Raw genomic sequence first — 19,135 nt, 5'->3', positions numbered from 1 at the left:
TCCTCTGAGGAAGGACCTTCTAACTCAGGGTCCATTCCTTCATCCAAATCTTGTTTCTCTAAAGCGGACTGCTTGGAGATTGAATGCTTAGATCTGTCTAAGTAGGTCATTGAGACCTTGTTTCAGGCTAGCTGACCTGTTGCTAGAAATATTTACCATAAGGTGTGGTGTAAATACTTTTATTGTTGTGAATCCAAGGGCTTCTCTTTGGAGTAGGGTCAGGATTCCTAGGATTTTGTCTTTTCTCCAGGAAGGTTCTGTTGCTCTTCTGTGGAGTCTTAACCTTGTTCTTAAAGTTTTTCAACAGGCTCCATTTGAGCCTTTGCATTCCATAGACATTTAAGTTATTATCTTGGAAGGTGTTGTTTCCTTTTCTATTTCTTCTGTTTGGAGAGTTTTCGGAAATCTCGGCCTTGCACTGTGATTCGCCTTCTTCTCTTAAGGAATGTTTGTTGCACAACTTGGTCGTTGTGTGTTTTGAAATTCTACCTACAAGCGACTAAAGATTTTCGCCAGTCCTCTGCCCTTTTTTCTTCTTAAATGGAAAGAGTCCACAGCTGCATTCATTACTTTTGGGAAATAAGAACCTGGCCACCAGGAGGAGGCAAAGACACCCCAGCCAAAGGCTTAAATACTCCTCTCACTTAACTCATCCCCCAGGCATTCTTTTCCTTTCGTCCCAGGAGGTTGGCAGAGAAGTGTCAGAATTTAATTTTTTCTCTTATGGAGGGTAGTACTCTTCGACATGGGACAGGAATTTTAAGTAATCCTGTCAGTCTCTCAGTGAGGGATTGGATGAAAGTTAGAGTCCAGAGATGCAGGAAGAGTCTTTCTGCAAAACCATCCCGACTCATGTTAACAGCTCCTCAAGCAATCAGCGTTGTCGAACTTCGCTCCGCTGACTTCTTTTTTTCTCTCAAGTCCATGGCGAAAAGCGATGCTACTATCCGTCACACTTGTATGGCCGTGTTCCTGTTTCACGGCGTAGATTCCGGTAAGATAGTTTCATTTTCTTTCTTTGTGAATGTACTGTACCACAGTTTTCTCGAGAGGCTACCACCTTGCGGGACTAACTTAACATAAGGGTCTCAGTGAGTCTTCTTTTAGTATCTTGGAATCAAGGGTTAATATCTCCTGAGGGAGGTTTTTAACCATCTTTATGTGATTCAATCTGCTTATGTGTGGTGTTAAATAGGCTCATGGCTTGGAACATAAAGACCTTTGGAAGTGATGCATCATTATGGTTGGGTACTCTTTTTTTTGGACTATACAGTTTACCTTCTGGCCGGTCGTGATTACATGCTGTCCTCCATTTCCGCATTCCTAACCATGTGGCGATGTAGAAATTCTAATTCAAAGGAGGTGGTGAGTGCCCCAGCCATTGTGGGTGTCAGGCGAGTTCCCTACCGCTCCATACTTCTACACATGCGGGTGACCCAGATTATGATTTTCCTCCACGCAGGGAAGCTTGTTCCCCTGGAGGTTGCAGCACGTTTTCGCTTCCACATATTCTTAGCGATTATTTGTTTGCAGAGTCCAGATGTTTATGCACGATTGTGCTCGTGCCCTATTGTCCTGGGTCTACCGCCTTGGGGAGGGACTGTACAGTTCCCTGCGGGTGTAACTGTTCCTGAGTGTTGTGCCTATCGTTACGAAGTTGCGCGCCTTCGCGTCTTACTCAGACATGTTTTTCAGTTATTAAATGATTCTATCCTCAGATATGGGAATTTTCAGTCTGCTTTGAATGTTGCACCTCATTAGACATGTGGGGATGATGTAATCTCCTGACTGTTCTTTTTGAGATCCTTCACAGTTTTTTGGAAGATTAGGGCTCCGTTTGGGTGGTCCTGGGGTAGGCCTATTTTCTTTTTGGGCGTTAACCTACGGGTTGCCTTATATTTTCTTTTTTATCCGATCGGGATGTCTTTTAATTTGTTTATTATTTTCCTTTGGGAATCTTAAACTGGGATCAATGCTCTCGGTTACTTATGCGGAAGTGTTTTTGGGGACATGTTAGTCCTATGTTTGTCTGTTTTCCCTTCTTCCCCTCTGAGGAAGGATTTATGCAGCTCGACGATTAGGACTCGGGATGCAGGCTGGTCCTCTTGGGTTCGGTTCTGTCTTGTGGATGTTCAGACACGTGGCGCCGTTCTGATTGGCTGGCCCGGTCGAAGCGCTGAGTGCTTATGTTATCATTTGTTTTACCTTCAACTAAGCATTCTTGAGGACTTGTGGGATCTGCAAGGCAGGAATGGTTGTCACAGTCCTTATAGCCTTCAATTTGGATGACTGGGTCAGTGAAGTTCTGCTGCATCTCTCTCTTGCGTCTGGTATTGTCGGACCCGAGAGTTCCTCCCCCACGTGGTGGAGAGTTGGAGGGCTTAGCGCCTTCTTACCGCCAAGTGAGCAATTTGGCCTTTTTTTTTTTTTTTTTTTTTTTTTTTTTTGAGGCTCAGGGATTGTCCTTTTGGACTTGGTCCTCAGCAGCTAGTAGTTTGAAGGGTAGTTCAGCTACAATGTAACCAACTGCAGCTATTGCACATCGACTCTGTACTACTGTCTGTCTGAGACTTTTTGCTCTTCCTCTGAGGTCTCCATGTTAGGTCTCCTTTTAGGGGCCTGGTAGATGTTGGTTCCCTGTTAGGGACACTGGGCGTGGTCTCCTTTGGCTTGCTTGAGGTTCCTCCTGAAACTGGGGTTGTTTCGTGCCCCTTTCTCCCTGTGATCATCTGCTTGTATGGAGGTGATGTGGAGACCAGCTTTTGCTCGAGTGGTTTTGACCTTGAGGTATCCCCTTGCCTTATTCTCCTGAGGCTGTTGGTGAGTCTAAACTCTAGTGTCGTTGTACAACTTTTACCGCCTTAGCTCCTTTAGAGTGTGCGACTTCGGCAAGGGGTGGTCTCTTCCTTAGGTCGGGACTTGCGAGTTTTTCTCGTTATCCGGGTTAACCTGGATATTGCATTAGTATCCCCTGTGGTCTGGGGTGTTATTTCAGACAGGGTGTTAAGTTTGCGGGTATTGTTTGTTTAAACAATTGGGGGTTCGGACCTGTTCTTCCTGGGGCTTCCGGTTGCTGAGTTTCACTCAGCATTTTCCATTGCGTATCCTGTTGTGGGTTGTTACCGGACCTTAGGCTCCAGGGTTGGTTCGAGGTTCCCCAGTTCCTGGAAACTTTGGCTATGTCCTTTTACTCTGAATGCTTGACCTGGTCTTGGTTGGCCAGGTTTTCTGAGTGCCGTTGCTCATTGGGCCTGTTTTACACCTTCGTTTCCCTTGGTCAGCTTGCTGTAGTATCCATTGAATCACTGCTCTGCAGGTGATTGGACTTGCAGTGTTACTGCTGCTACTATTGCAGATTGGTTGCGTGTTAGTAGGCTAGTTTTTCAGGGAATCACTTCAACAGTGCTTCTGAGTTATGGGTTGATCTCTCCTTTAGCCTGTGGCTTGTGGCAGGTGCTGCCTTTTAGCCCTTTCCCCTTGGGTGAGAGCTTAGTCTCCTTTTTATGGAGATGTGGTCCTTTTTCTTATGGCCTCTCCTGGATCAGGAGATGGGACCTTTTGAGTTTTCCTAGTTGAGAGGAATATTCTCTCTGGGTTGTTACGTTCCATTTGGAGTCTGGCTGGCTCCATGTCAAGACTAAGTTGGACCTTTTGTTCTTCAAGATATGACGAGTCCACGGATTTCATCCTTACTTGTGGGATATTAACCTCCTGCTAACAGGAAGTGGCAAAGAGCACCACAGCAGAGCTGTATATATAGCTCCTCCCTTCCCTCCACCTCTAGTCATTCTCTTTGCCTGTATAGTAATAATAAGAGGTAAAGTGAGGTGTTAGTTTAGTTAGTTTTTTATTTTCAAATGGTGCCAGTGAGTACTATTTTTCTCAGGGAGAGTGAGGACTCTTTCTGCCCTGATGTTGATGATCTTAGCAAACGTTTTCTGAGATCCATGATGGTTCCCACAGCAGCTGATGGTAGTGTAAGAAAATCTTCAGTGTGGATAACAGTGTTTGCTACAAGCAACTTTGAGGTATGTTCAGTCTTTTTGTTTCTGGGGAGACTTGATGCACAGAACAGGCTGACATTTTCCCCTTTATGGGGAGGGGTAAGCAGTATACACTATGTGTAAAAGAAATGGTGTACCTGGAATCCCTTTCTCTTTATTACCAAAGTATGTGTGATAATTTGTCTTATAAAAAGGGGCTTGACGCTGGGAGTTGCGGTTCTGTTTAAATGCGGTCATGTTATGAAGGTGATCTGACATATTGTGCAGGGCTTTCACTCGATATATAGAGTTTTTAGAAGAGGGCACAGGGCTTATACTTAGAGGACATTTTATTTTTGTTATGACCCATGCTTGCATAACGCCCACGGTTGGAGGGGCCTGTTTCACGCGCTCATACGCGCAGTTCAGCCGGATCGCAAGGGCGACAAGAGTCCTGATCTCTAGTGAGTCCTTAGTTTACGGACTTCCAAAGGGCCTGAAAAGCTCCTCGAGTAACAGCCGTTACATTCAGGGGCAGGTAGGCACCACAGCAGAGCTGTGGCGTGGTGCAGGGGCCTAATAAAAGATGATACATATTTTAATTGTGAAAAATCACTATTATATTGGTCTAGCAAGAGGATGCAATACTGTTAGAGAGTTTTTGGGCACTTCCAAATAATTTTTTATTGCTATTAACATGTTTTTGAACGTCTCCGAAAAATAGTTGCGCTTTTGAAATTTAAAGGCACAGTACAGTTTTTTTTTTATTTTTTCTTCTGCATTAACTTTTGACTATAATTGAATTCAGAGCTAAAGATTTTTTTAATAAAAGAATGACTATTATAAGTTTGCTAGTCTGTTTAACATGTCTGACACTGAGGAGGAAACTCCTTGCTCTATGTGTTTAGATGCCACTGTGGAACCCCCTCTAACATTTTGTCCCTCGTGTACTGATAGGGCCTTACAATGTAAAGCACAGATTTTATGTAAAGAAAATGTGTCTAAAGATGATTCTCAGTCTGAGGAGAATCAGGGTATACCGCTAACTTCGCCCCAAGCGTTCACAACCTTTAACGCCCACCCAAGCGACGCCTGGTTCGTCAACCGCGTCTAATTCCTTTACTCTGCAGGATATGGCAGCAGTTATGTCAACTACCCTTACAGAGGTATTATCTAAGTTGCCAGTGTTACAGGGTAAACGCAGTAGGACAGAAGTCAATGTGAATACTGAGTCCTCTAATGCCTTATTAGCTTTTTCCGATGTACCCTCACAGGGATCTGATTTGGGGGTCAGGGAACTTTTGTCTGAGGGGGAACTTTCCGATTCGGGAAGTGCGTTACCTCAAACAGACTCGGACGTCATGTCCTTTAAATTTAAGCTTGAACACCTCCGCCTGTTGCTTCGGGAGGTTTTAGCGACTCTGGATGACTGTGACCCTATTGTGGTGCCACCAGAGAAATTGTGTAAGATGGACAAATACTTAGAGGTACCTACACGGATGTTTTTTCCGGTTCCTAAGAGAATCTCAGAGATTATTAAGAGGGAATGGCACAGACCGGGTATTCCGTTCTCACCCTCTCCTAATTTCAAGAAGATGTATCCCATATCTGACACTGTTCAGGACCTAAGGTGGAAGGAGCTATATCTACCCTGGCGAAGCGTACAACTATTCCTATTGAAGACAGTTGTACTTTTAAAGACCCTATGGATAAGAAATTGGAGGGTCTTCTAAAGAAATTGTTTATTCATCAGGGTTTCCTCTTACAACCAACGGCCTGCATTGTCCCAGTTACCACTGCGGTAGCCTTCTGGTTTGATGCTTTAGAAGAGTCTCTTAAGACTGAGGCTCCTTTAGAGGATATCTTAGATAGAATTAAGGCCCTTAAGCTGGCTAATTTTTTTATTACAGATGCCGCCTTTCAGATCGCTAAATTGGCAGCTAAGAATGCTGGATTTGCTATTTTAGCGCGTATAGCGTTATGGTTAAAATCTTGGTCTGCTGATGTGTCATCTAAGTCAAAGCTTTTGGCTATTCCTTTCAAGGGGAAAACCCTATTCGGTCCTGACTTGAAGGAAATAATTTCTGACATTACGGGAGGTAAGGGTCATCTCCTACCTCAGGATAGATCTTCTAAACTGAGGTGTAAACAAAATAATTTTCGTTCCTTTCGGAACTTTAAAGGAGTCCCCTCTTCTTCCTCGTCTTCTGCCAAGCAGGAAGGGAATTTTGCCCAGACCAAGTCCGTCAGGAGACCTAACCAGACTTGGAACAAGGGTAAACAACCCAAGAAGCCCGCTGCTGCTACCAAAACAGCATGAAGGGGCGGCCCCCGACCCGGGACCGGATCTAGTAGGGGCAGACTTTCTTTCTTTGCCCAGGCTTGGGTAAGAGATGTTCAGGACCCCTGGACGCTGGAAATCGTGTCCCAAGGGTATCAACTGGAATTCGCAAATTCTCTCCCAAGGGGGAGGTTTCTTCTTTCACAATTGTCTGTAGACCAGATAAAAAGTGAGGCGTTCTTACATTGTGTAAAAGACCTCTCCAATTCTGGGGCAGGGGTTTTACTCAAATCTTTTCGTGGTCCCCAAAAAAGAGGGCATGTTTTGACCTATTTTAGATCTGAAAAGTCTAAACAAGTTTCTCAGAGTCCCATCCTTCAAGATGGAGACTCTTCGAACAATTCTGCCATTGGTCCAAGAGGGTCAATATATGACTACCGTGGACTTGAAGGATGCATACCTTCATATCCCTATCCACAGGGATCATCACCAGTTCCTAAGGTTTGCCTTCCTGGACAAACATTTTCAGTTCGTGGCTCTTCCCTTCGGGTTGGCCACAGCACCCATGATCTTCACAAAGGTTCTAGGGTCCCTTCTAGCGGTTCTCAGGCTGCGGGGTATTGCAGTGGCGCCTTATTTGGACGATATTCTGATCCAGGCGTCGTCCTACCATCTGACAAAGTCTCATACAGACCTGGTTCTGTCCTTTCTGAGGACTCACGGGTGGAAGGTGAATCTAGAAAAGAGTTAATTAATTCCACAGACCAAGGTTCCCTTCCTGGGAACTCTAATATATTCCATATCCATGAAAATTTTCTTGACAGAGGTCAGAAAATTAAAGATTCTAAATACATGCCGAGCCCTTCAGTCCAATCCTCGGCCATCAGTGGCCCAGTACATGGAGGTAATTGGATTGATGGTGGCGGCAATGGACATCATTCCGTTTGCTCGTTTTCATCTCAGACCATGTAACGACCTCTGTAACTTATGAGGCATAGTCTAGAAATATGTAAGCATGCAGCCTATTTTCCGCTTAGTCTCACACCAAACCTGTGACCTAGTTTTGTATAAGTCAAGTTTTTGCTCATTGACTGAGGGGACTGTAAGCAGTCAGGAAAAATATCAGTAGAAATAAGTGATCAGCATGACAGGAGAAACAAACTCTATATCAGTAATCAGTGTGAGGGGTGATTTTAGTAGATAAGTGTTTAAGTATGTTTTTAGGTATGTGTACAAACGTACTAGATAGGAACACAGTGATTGGTTCTCTGAGTTTTTCAGATACTGTTGTGCTTGCTCCTTTAAATGTATAGCAAATCTGTTTGCCCCTTGTAGATTATTTTGTAAAGATATACTCCACTGAGAAACTGATATTGATCTCTCCCGGTTATTACTAGAGTCTCTTGTACTGTTGTATGTAATGAAATTGTCTACTAATTCTGTGCGGTTCAGTTACAGCAGTACCTGAAGGCGGTGCCTTAAATCCTTGTATGTATTAGTGAAGGTGAATCGGATGCAGTGGCAATCAGACACGGTCGCTTACCCCTGATCGGGCCTGGTTAACAGCAGGAGTTCTGGCGGTAGCAGGAGCAGATCCCACCTGTCTGTGAGTTGAATCAGCTGATCTGTGTGAGGAGCGTGCGAGCTACACGCAAGCTGTGCAGGGATCAGCTGGTAGTGTGAGCGGACTCTCCTGGTAGCGAGGTAGCGTGACGTCAGTCTCCTGCAGAATCTTCGATATTAAGTTGCGATTTAGATGATATAGAGCTTGTGCTGCAACAAAGTATTTATAATTATTCTTGAATCCCAATTAGGTTGGATGATAAGTAGCAACTAAGAAGAGTTGCTAGAATCTGCTAATGCAGAGAGGCTAAATTGAAGCGTCTTCAGTAAATGCAATATTAACACAAAATACTTAGCAATGTTTAAGGAACAGGAGGAGCCTTATATAGATTCTAGCAGGGCCTTAAAGGGGTAAACGTGAAACCTGACAGACCACTACAGCTGAGCATGCTCAGGCAGTGGAATGGAGATTATGCAAATTTTTCTCCTCATATAGATCTGGATCAGGAGACAAGAGACTCTCTTCTTTGGTGGTTGTCTCGGGATCATCTGTCCCAAGGGACGTGCTTCCGCAGACCCTCATGGGTGATAGTGACGATGGACGCCAGCCTTCTAGGTTGGGGTGCAGTCTGGAATTCCCTGAAGGCTCAGGGTGTGTGGACTCAGTCGGAGTCAATTCTTCCAATCAATATTCTGGAATTGAGGGCAATATTCAATGTGCTTCAGGCGTGGCCTCAGTTGGCTTCGGCCAAATTCATTCGCCTTCAGTTGGACAACATCACGAATGTGGCTTACATCAATCATCAGGGAGGAACAAGGAGTTCCTTAGCGATGACAGAGGTATCCAAGATAATTGGGTGGGCGGGGGCCCACTCTTGTTATCTATCAGCAATCTACATCCCAGGAGTGGACAACTGGGAAGCGGACTTTTTAAGCAGACAGACGTTTCATCCGGGGGAATGGGAACTCCATCCGGAGGTCTTTGCCACTCTGATCCTCAGATGGGGCAGACCGGAGTTGGATCTGATGCCAAACTCCCAAGATACGAATCCAGGTCAAGGGATCCTCAGGCCAAACTGATAGATGCCTTGGTCGTTCAACCTAGCTTATGTGTTTCCACCGTTTGCTCTCCTGCCCCAGGTAATTGCTTGGATCAAACAGGAGACGGCTTCAGTAATTCTAATCGCACCTGCGTGGCCTCGCAGGACTTGGTATGCCGATCTAGTGGACATGTCTTCTCTGCCACCGTGGAAGCTTCCATTGAGGCAGGACCTTCTCATTCAGGGGCCCTTCCAACACCCAAATCTAGTTTCTCTGCAACTGACTGCTTGGAGATTAAACGCTTAATTTTATCTAAGCGGGGGTTCTATGATTCGGTCATTGATACTTTGATTCAGGCACGTAAGCCTGTTACTAGAAAGATCTACCATAATATATGGCGTAAATATCTTTATTGGTGCGAATCCAAGGGCTACTCATGGAGTAGAGTTAGGATTCCCAGGATTTTATCTTTTCTCCAAGAGGGATTGGAGAAGGGGTTATCAGCATGTTCCTTAAAGGGACAAATTTTAGTTTTTTTCGATTTTACTACACAAACGTTTGGCAGATATTCCAGACGTTCAGTCTTTGTGTCAGGCTCTGACCAGAATCAAGCCTGTGTTTAGACCAATTGCTCCACCCTGGAGTTTGAATTTAGTTCTTAATGTTCTTCAAGGGGTTCAGTTTGAACCCATGAATTCCATAGATATTAAGTTGTTGTTTTGTTTTTGGTTGCTATTTCTTCTGCTCGTAGAGTTTCTGAGCTTTCAGGGTTACAATGTGACTCGCCTTATCTTATTTTCCATTCTGATAAGTTGGTTTTACGTACCAAACTTGGTTTCCTTCCTAAGGTTGTTTCTAATAAGAATATTAATCAGGAAATTATGGTTCCTTCATTATGCCCTAACCCTTCTTCTAAGAAGGAGCGTATGTTGCATAACTTGGACGTGGTCCGTGCCCTGAAGTTTTACTTGCAGGCGAGTAAAGATTTCCGTCAATCCTCTTCATTATTCATCGTCTTTTCTGGAAAGCGTAGGGGTCAGAAACCTACGGCTACCTCTCTTTCTTTTTGGCTGAAGAGTATCATCCGTCTGGCGTATGAGACTGCTGGACAGCAGCCTCCTGAAAAAATTACGGCTCATTCTACTAGGGCTGTGGCTTCCTCATGGGCATTTAAAAATGATGCTTCTGTTGAACAGATTTGCAAGGCTGGAACTTGGTCGTCTCTTCACACATTTTCCAAATTTGATACTTTTGCTTCTTCTGAGGCTGGTTTTGGGAGAAAGGTTCTTCAAGCAGTGGTGCCTTACGTTTAGGTTCCTGTCTTGTCCCTCCCTTTCATCCGTGTCCTGTAGCTTTGGTATTGTATCCCACAAGTAAGGATGAAATCCGTGGACTCATCATATCTTGTAGAAGAAAAGGAAATTTATGCTTACCTGATAAATCTATTTCTTCTACGATATGACGAGTCCACGGCCCTCCCTGTAATTTTTTAGACAGGTATATATTATATATTATATTTCTCTTGTTAAGTGTATCCAGTCCACGGATCATCCATTACTTATGGGATATTCTCCTTCCCAACAGGAAGTTGCAAGAGGATCACCCACAGCAGAGCTGCTATATAGCTCTTCCCCTCACTGCCATACCCAGTCATTCTCTTGCAACTCTCAACTAAGATGGAGGTCGTAAGAGGACTGTGGTGTTTTATACTTAGTTTATTTCTTCAATCAAAAGTTTGTTATTTTTAAATGGTACCGGAGTGTACTGTTTATCTCAGGCAGTATTTGGAAGAAGAATCTGCCTGCGTTTTCTATGATCTTAGCAGAAGTAACTAAGATCCTTTGCTGTTCTCACATATTCTGAGGAGTGAGGTAACTTCAGAGGGGGAATAGCGTGCAGGTTTTCCTGCAATAAGGTATGTGCAGTTAAAATATTTTTCTAGGGATGGAATTTGCTAGAATATGCTGCTGATACCGAAGTAATGTAAGTTAAGCCTTAAATGCAGTGATAGCGACTGGTATCGGGCTTATTAATAGCGATACATACTCTTATAAAAGTGTATTTTAAAACGTTTGCTGGCATGTTTAATCGTTTTTTATATATGTTTGGTGATGAAACTTATTGGGGCCTAGTTTTTTCCACATGGCTGGCTTGAATTTTGCCTAGAAACAGTTCCTGGAGGCTTTCCACTGTTGTAATATGAGTGGGAGGGGCCTATTTTAGCGCTTTTTTGCGCAGCAAAAATTACAGACACAGACATCCAGCTTCTTACTGCATGATCCAGGACATCTCTGGAGGGCTCAAAAGGCTTCAAAGTCGTTTTTGAGGGAGGTAAAAAGCCACAGTAGAGCTGTGGCAGTTGTTGTGACTGTTTAAAAAACGTTTTTGTCATTTATTATTCAGTTTTTTGTATTAAGGGGTTAATCATCCATGTGCAATGCTCTGCTAACTTGTTACATACACTGTAAAAATTTCGTTAGTGTAACTGCCTTTTTTCACTGTTATTTCAAATTTTGACAAAATTTGTGTTTCTTAAAGGTGCAGTAACGTTTTTTATATTGCTTGTAAGCTTGTTTAAAGTGTTTTCCAAGCTTGCTAGTCTAATTGCTAGTCTGTTTAAACATGTCTGATACAGAGGAACCTACTTGTTCATTATGTTTGAAAGCCATGATGGAGCCCTATAGGAGAATGTGTACTAAATGTATTGATTTCACCTTAAACAGTAAAGATCAGTCTTTATCTATAAAGGAATTATCACCAGAGGGTTCTGTCGAGGGGGAAGTTATGCCGACTAACTCTCCCCACGTGTCAGACCCTTCGCCTCCCGCTCAGGGGAAGCACGCTAATATGGCGCCAATTGCATCAGGGGCGCCCATAGCGATTACCTTGCAGGACATGGCTGCAATCATGAATAATACCCTGTCAGAGGTATTATCTAGATTGCCTGAATTAAGAGGCAAGCGCGATAGCTCTGGAGTTAGGAGAGATACAGAGCGCGCAAATGCTGTAAGAGCCATGTCTGATACTGCGTCACAGTATGCAGAACATGAGGACGGAGAGCTTCATTCTGTGGGTGACATCTCTGACTCGGGGAAACCTGATTCAGAGATTTCTAATTTTAAATTTAAGCTTGAGAACCTCCGTGTATTGCTTGGGGAGGTATTAGCTGCTCTGAATGACTGTAACACAGTTGCAATTCCAGAGAAATTGTGTAGGCTGGATAGATACTATGCGGTGCCGGTGTGTACTGACGTTTTTCCTATACCTAAAAGGCTTACATAAATTATTAGCAAGGAGTGGGATAGACCCGGTGTGCCCTTTTCCCCACCTCCTATATTTAGAAAAATGTTTCCAATAGACGCTACTACACGGAACTTATGGCAGACGGTCCCTAAGGTAGAGGGAGCAGTTTCTACTTTAGCAAAGCGTACCACTATCCCGGTTGAGGACAGTTGTGCTTTTTCAGATCCAATGGATAAAAAATTAGAGGGTTACCTTAAGAAAATGTTTATTCAACAAGGTTTTATTTTGCAGCCCCTTGCATGCATTGCGCCTGTCACTGCTGCGGCGGCATTCTGGTTTGAGGCCCTGGAAGAGGCCATCCATACAGCTCCATTGGAGGAAATTATTGACAAGCTTAGAACGCTTAAGCTAGCTAACTCATTTGTTTCTGATGCCATTGTTCATTTGACTAAACTAACGGCTAAGAATTCCGGATTCGCCATACAGGCGCGTAGGGCGCTATGGCTTAAATCCTGGTCAGCTGACGTGACTTCAAAGTCTAAGTTACTCAACATTCCTTTCAAGGGGCAGACCTTATTCGGGCCTGGCTTGAAGGAAATTATTGCTGACATTACTGGAGGCAAGGGTCATACCCTTCCTCAGGACAGGGCCAAATCAAAGGCCAAACAGTCTAATTTTCGTGCCTTTCGAAATTTCAAGGCAGAAGCAGCATCAACTTCCTCCGCTTCAAAACATGAGGGAACTGTTGCTCATTCCAGACAGGCCTGGAAACCTAACCAGTCCTGGAACAAGGGCAAGCAGGCCAGAAAACCTGCTGCTTGCCCCCAAGACAGCATGAAGGAACGGCCCCCTATCCGGAAACGGATCTAGTGGGGGCAGACTTTCTCTCTTCGCCCAGGCGTGGGCAAGAGATGTTCAGGATCCCTGGGCGTTGGAGATCATATCTCAGGGATATCTTCTGGACTTCAAAGCTTCTCCTCCACAAGGGAGATTTCATCTTTCAAGGTTATCAGCAAACCAGATAAAGAAAGAGGCATTCCTAAGCTGTGTGCAAGACCTCCTAGTAATGGGAGTGATCCATCCAGTTCCGCGGACGGAACAGGGACAGCGGTTTTATTCAAATCTGTTTGTGGTTCCCAAGAAAGAGGGAACCTTCAGACCAATCATGGATCTAAAGATCTTAAACAAATTCCTCAGAGTTCCATCATTCAAAATGGAAACTATTCGGACCATCCTACCCATGATCCAAGAGGGTCAGTACATGACCACAGTGGACTTAAAGGATGCCTACCTTCACATACCGATTCACAAAGATCATCATCGGTTCCTAAGGTTTGCCTTTCTAGACAGGCATTACCAATTTGTAGCTCTTCCCTTCGGGTTGGCTACAGCCCCAAGAATCTTTACAAAGGTTCTGGGCTCACTTCTGGCGGTTCTAAGACCGCGAGGCATAGCAGTGGCTCCGTATCTAGACGACATCCTGATACAGGCGTCAAGCTTTCAAATTGCCAAGTCTCATACAGAGATAGTTCTGGCATTTCTGGGGTCGCATGGGTGGAAAGTGAACGTGGAAAAGAGTTCTCTATCCCCACTCACAAGAGTCACCTTCCTAGGGACTCTTATAGATTCTGTAGAGATGAAAATTTACCTGACGGAGTCCAGGTTATCAAAACTTCTAAATGCTTGCTGTGTCCTTCATTCCATTCCACATCCGTCAGTGGCTCAGTGCATGGAAGTAATCGGCTTAATGGTAGCGGCAATGGACATAGTGCCATTTGCGCGCCTGCCTCTCAGACCGCTGCAATTATGCATGCTAAGTCAGTGGAATGGGGATTACTCAGATTTGTCCCCTCTACTAAATCTGGATCAAGAGACCAGAGATTCTCTTCTCTGGTGGCTATCTCGGGTCCATCTGTCCAAGGGTATGACCTTTCGCAGGCCAGATTGGACGATTGTAACAACAGATGCCAGCCTTCTAGGTTGGGGCGCAATCTGGAACTCCCTGAAGGCTCAGGGATCGTGGACTCAGGAGGAGAAACTCCTCCCAATAAATATTCTGGAGTTAAGAGCAATATTCAATGCTCTTCTAGCTTGGCTTCAGCAACCCTGAGGTTCATCAGATTTCAGTCGGACAACATCACGACTGTGGCTTACATCAACCATCAAGGGGGAACCAGGAGTTCCCTAGCGATGTTAGACGTCTCAAAGATAATTCGCTGGGCAGAGTCTCACTCTTGCCATCTGTCAGCGATCCACATCCCAGGCGTAGAGAACTTTGAGGCGGATTTTCTAAGTCGTCAGACTTTTCATCCGGGGGAGTGGGAACTCCATCCGGAGGTGTTTGCTCAACTGATCCATCGTTGGGGCAAACCAGAACTGGATCTCATGGCGTCTCGCCAGAATGCCAAGCTTCCTTGTTACGGATCCAGGGACCCGGGAGCGACGCTGATAGATGCTCTAGCAGCTCCTTGGTTCTTCAACCTGGCTTATGTGTTTCCACCGTTTCCTCTGCTCCCTCGACTGATTGCAAAAATCAAGCAGGAGAGAGCATCAGTGATTCTGATAGCGCCTGCGTGGCCACGCAGGACCTGGTATGCAGACCTAGTGGACATGTCATCCTTTCCACCATGGACTCTGCCTCTGAGGCAGGACCTTCTAATACAAGGTCCTTTCAATCATCCAAATCTAATTTCTCTGAGACTGACTGCATGGAGATTGAACGCTTGATTTTATCAAGGCGTGGCTTCTCCGAGTCAGTCATTGATACCTTAATACAGGCACGAAAGCCTGTCACCAGGAAAATCTACCATAAGATATGGCGTAAATATCTTTATTGGTGTGAATCCAAGAATTACTCATGGAGTAAGGTTAGGATTCCTAGGATATTGTCCTTTCTCCAAGAGGGTTTGGACAAAGGCTTATCAGCTAGTTCTTTAAAAGGACAGATTTCTGCTCTGTCTAATCTTTTGCACAAGCGTCTGGCAGAGGTTCCAGACGTCCAGGCATTTTGTCAGGCTTTGGTTAGAATTAAGCCTGTGTTTAAAACTGTTGCTCCCCCATGGAGCTTAAACTTGGTTCTTAAAGTTCTTCAAGGAGTTCCGTTTGAACCCCTTCATTCCATTGATATTAAACTTTTATCTTGGAAAGTTCTGTTTTTGATGGCTATTTCCTCGGCTCGAAAGAGTCTCTGAGCTATCTGCCTTACAATGTGATTGTCCTTATCTGATTTTTCATTCAGATAAGGTAGTTCTGCGTACCAAACCTGGGTTTTTACCTAAGGTGGTTTCTAACAAGAATATCAATCAAGAGATTGTTGTTCCAGCATTGTGTCCTAATCCTTCTTCAAAGAAGGAACGTCTTTTACATAATCTGGACGTAGTCCGTGCCTTGAAGTTTTACTTACAAGCTACTAAAGATTTTCGCCAAACATCTTCCCTGTTTGTCGTTTACTCTGGACAGAGGAGAGGTTAAAAAGCTTCGGCAACCTCTCTTTCCTTTTGGCTTCGGAGCATAATTCGCTTAGCCTATGAGACTGCTGGACAGCAGCCCCCTGAAAGGATTACAGCTCATTCTACTAGAGCTGTGGCTTCCACCTGGGCCTTTAAAAATGAGGCCCCTGTTGAACAGATTTGCAAGGCTGCGACTTGGTCTTCGCTTCACACCTTTTCAAAATTTTACAAATTTTATACTTTTGCTTCTTCGGAGGCTGTTTTTGGGAGAAAGGTTCTTCAGGCAGTGGTTCCTTCCGTTTAATCCTGCATTGTCCCTCCCATCATCCGTGTACTTTAGCTTTGGTATTGGTATCCCATAAGTAATGGATAATCCGTGGACTGGATACACTTAACAAGAGAAAACATAATTTATGCTTACCTGATAAATTTATTTCTCTTGTAGTGTATCCAGTCCACGGCCCGCCCTGTCCTTTTAAGGCAGGTCTAAATTTTAATTAAACTACAGTCACCACTGCACCCTATGGTTTCTCCTTTCTCGCCTTGTTTCGGTCGAATGACTGGATATGGCAGTGAGGGGAGGAGCTATATAGCAGCTCTGCTGTGGGTGATCCTCTTGCAACTTCCTGTTGGGAAGGAGAATATCCCATAAGTAATGGATGATCCGTGGACTGGATACACTACAAGAGAAATAAATTTATCAGGTAAGCATAAATTATGTTTTTTGTTAAACTTCAGTAACCTCTGCACCTTTGGCTTTTCTTTCTCTTCCTAACTTCGGTCGAATGACTGAAGGTGGAGGGAAGGGAGGAGCTATATATACAGCTCTGCTGTGGTGCTCTTTGCCACTTCCTGTTAAGAGGTTAATATCCCACAAGTAAGGATGAAATCCGTGGACTTGTCATATCGTAGAAGAAATAAATTTATCAGGTAAGCATAAATTTCCTTTTTGCTAGATCCTTTGGGTTCTATGGTCCTGTTGTCTATTTTAAGGAGTTGGGTGGCAACCGTGCTCTGTTCGATTGGCTGTGGCTTTTCTTCCACTCGTCTTTGAGCTGGTTTTGGGGTTCTTCTGTTCCCCTGTTTCAGACCTGCTGTTGCTGGGGCTGGCCCGGCTGGGAGTGGGTTTTGAGAGATGTTGTCATCTCCAGGATCTAGGTGGGCGTAGTAGCTATTCCTAGCTCCCTACACTTACAAGCAGAGGGTCTGGGATTTCTCTACCTCGGGTTCTGGGTGTCACTTCTCTTTCTTGGGGGACCTTGTGGAGGTTATGGTCCCCCTTTTTTGGAAGACCTGTGGGTAGGTCTGGCGGCTTGGATTGCCTAGAGTGTGCCCTCTATCTGGGAGTTATCTTTTGCAATCTTTTCTTTTGCTGGCCGCTTTTGCTCTCAGCAAGTATTCTCTGCGTCATCCTAAAGATGGTGGCATGTTCTGGACTCAGGGTTTTTCGTCTCGGTCTGTTACACATTTTTTTGTAGCGGAATACTTCAGTGTTCCAAGTTCAGACGATGTGAGGACTCAGTCTTTTGTTGTCTTTCGGTGCTTTTGCATGACGTTTGAGAAAGAGGTTTCTCTGTTCCTATGCCCGGTCCTATACCTTCGGTTTATCCTAGTCTAGGCGTAGTCTCCCCTTGTCTGTCGGGACCCATTTGGGTTCTTGTGAGATGGGCTTGCTCTGGGGGGGTTTCTTTATGGATTTGTGACCTTTTGGTTTTTTCCTTCTGTTCTCCTGGCCCTATCCCTTTGGAAGTTAGGCTGGTGTTCCCTTCTTTAGCGAGGTGTGAGTGGTGAGGGACCGACTGTTGTGCGACTGTGTCTCCTGGAGGCCTGTTGGCTCAGTTGAGTCCGATTTTGCAGTCTCTAGCTAGGCTCTGGACTACCTGTGGGTCAGTGTCCTTGGGGCTTTTTCCTTTTAACAGTTTTCTCGGCTTCGAAAGAAGCTTAGTTCTTTGTGGGCCGTGGGTTCAGGCTTAGTGCTCTCAGAGTGGGCTGCCTATTGTACCCTCCCGTCTTAGCATTCAGTGTCCTCTATAGCTTGGGTATTGTTTTCCCAAAAGTAATGAATGCAGCTGTGGACTCTTTCCATTTAAGAAGAAAACATAAATTATGCTTACCTGATCGTTTTCTTTTCTTCTGATGGAATGAGTCCACAGCTCCCCACCCGTAATTTTTTATGTGGGGCGTCCTTATTTTATTCTTCCCCTGATATTTCTTCTACTGTTCCTTGTCAGAATGACTGGGGGATGTGGGGAGTGGGAGGATTATTTAAGCCTTTGGCTGGGGTGTCTTTGCCTCCTCCTGGTGGCCAGGTTCTTATTTCCCAAAAGTAATGAATGCAGCTGTGGACTCTCTCCACCATCAGCAGAAAAGAAAATGATCAGGTAAGCATAATTTATGTTTTTGTTTGTTTTTCAGGATAGCTGCTACTCTTTCTCTATGGTTGAGAGGTATACAGGTGGCCCTCTGTTTACAACGGTTCAATTTAAGCCGTTTCAGAATAACAACCTTTTTTTCAGTCATGTGACTGCTATTGAAAAGCATTGAGAAGCAGTGCATTGATTCATATAGGCAGTAGGTGGAGCTGTCCGCTTGTGTTGCAGCAAAGATATGCAAGCCGAGCCGTTTTCAAAGGAACAAGATCTTCCTGTCTATAAATCAGTCCAGATTGAAATGCATAGAAAGAACTGTTTGCAGAAAAATGCAAGTAAATTCTGTGTTGTGTGATTATTATATTAGGTTTATAATGCTGTTTAGCAAATGTTTTTGTTCATTTAACTTAGTTTAATTATATATACTGTGTTGTGTGATTATTTTATTAGGTTTATAATGCTGTTTAGCATTTAAAGTCTTTATTTCAAAGCTTTAAAAATAATGTATTAGGTGTTACTTATGACAATTTTGAGAGGGGCCTGGAACCTAACTCCCTCACTTCCCATTAACTTACATTATAAACTGGGTTTCAATTTACAACGGTTTTGATTTACAACCATTCCATCTGGAACCTAACCCTGGGGTAAACTGAGGAATACCTGTATTTATTTTTGCTTATGAGACTGCTGGTTGGCAGTCTCCTGTAAGAATTACAGCTCTTTCCATGAGGGCTGTTTCCTCTTCTTGGGCCTTTAACAATGGTTCTTCAAGCGGTGGTGCCTTCTGTTTAGGTCTGCCTGTCTTGTTCTCCCTCCCTGGTCATCTGTGTCCTCTAGCTTTGGTATTGGTTCCCAACAGTAATTGAGGACGTTGTGGACTCACCATATCTTGGGTAAGAAAGCAAAATGTATGCTTACCTGATAAATTTAATTATTTCTGGATATGGTGAGTCCACGACCCCACCCTTTTTAATTTAAGACAGTTATTTTTTACTTAACCTCAGGCACCTCTACACCTTTGTGTTATTCCTTTTTTCAATTTTCCTTCGGTCGAATGACTGGGGTTTGTGGGAAGGGGAGTAATACTTAACAGCTTGGCTGTGGTGCTCTTTGCCTCCTTCTGCTGGCCAGGAGTGATATTCCCAACAGTAATTGAGGAAGTCGTGCACTCACCATATCCGGAAATAAATTTATCAGGTAAGCATA

General features: G+C 44.3%; 1 protein-coding gene across 1 annotated transcript in view; it reads left to right on the top strand.

The window, feature by feature from the left end:
- The window catches only part of EDC4 (enhancer of mRNA decapping 4), a 425,877-nt gene that overhangs the window by 332,182 nt on the left and 74,560 nt on the right, over positions 1 to 19,135 (top strand). The window lies entirely within an intron of this gene.

The sequence above is a fragment of the Bombina bombina genome, chromosome 1 (genome assembly GCF_027579735.1).
Source record: "Bombina bombina isolate aBomBom1 chromosome 1, aBomBom1.pri, whole genome shotgun sequence".
Lineage (NCBI taxonomy): Eukaryota > Metazoa > Chordata > Amphibia > Anura > Bombinatoridae > Bombina > Bombina bombina.
Note: the sequence above shows the minus strand (reverse complement) of the source record. Positions and strands in the feature narration are given on the sequence as shown.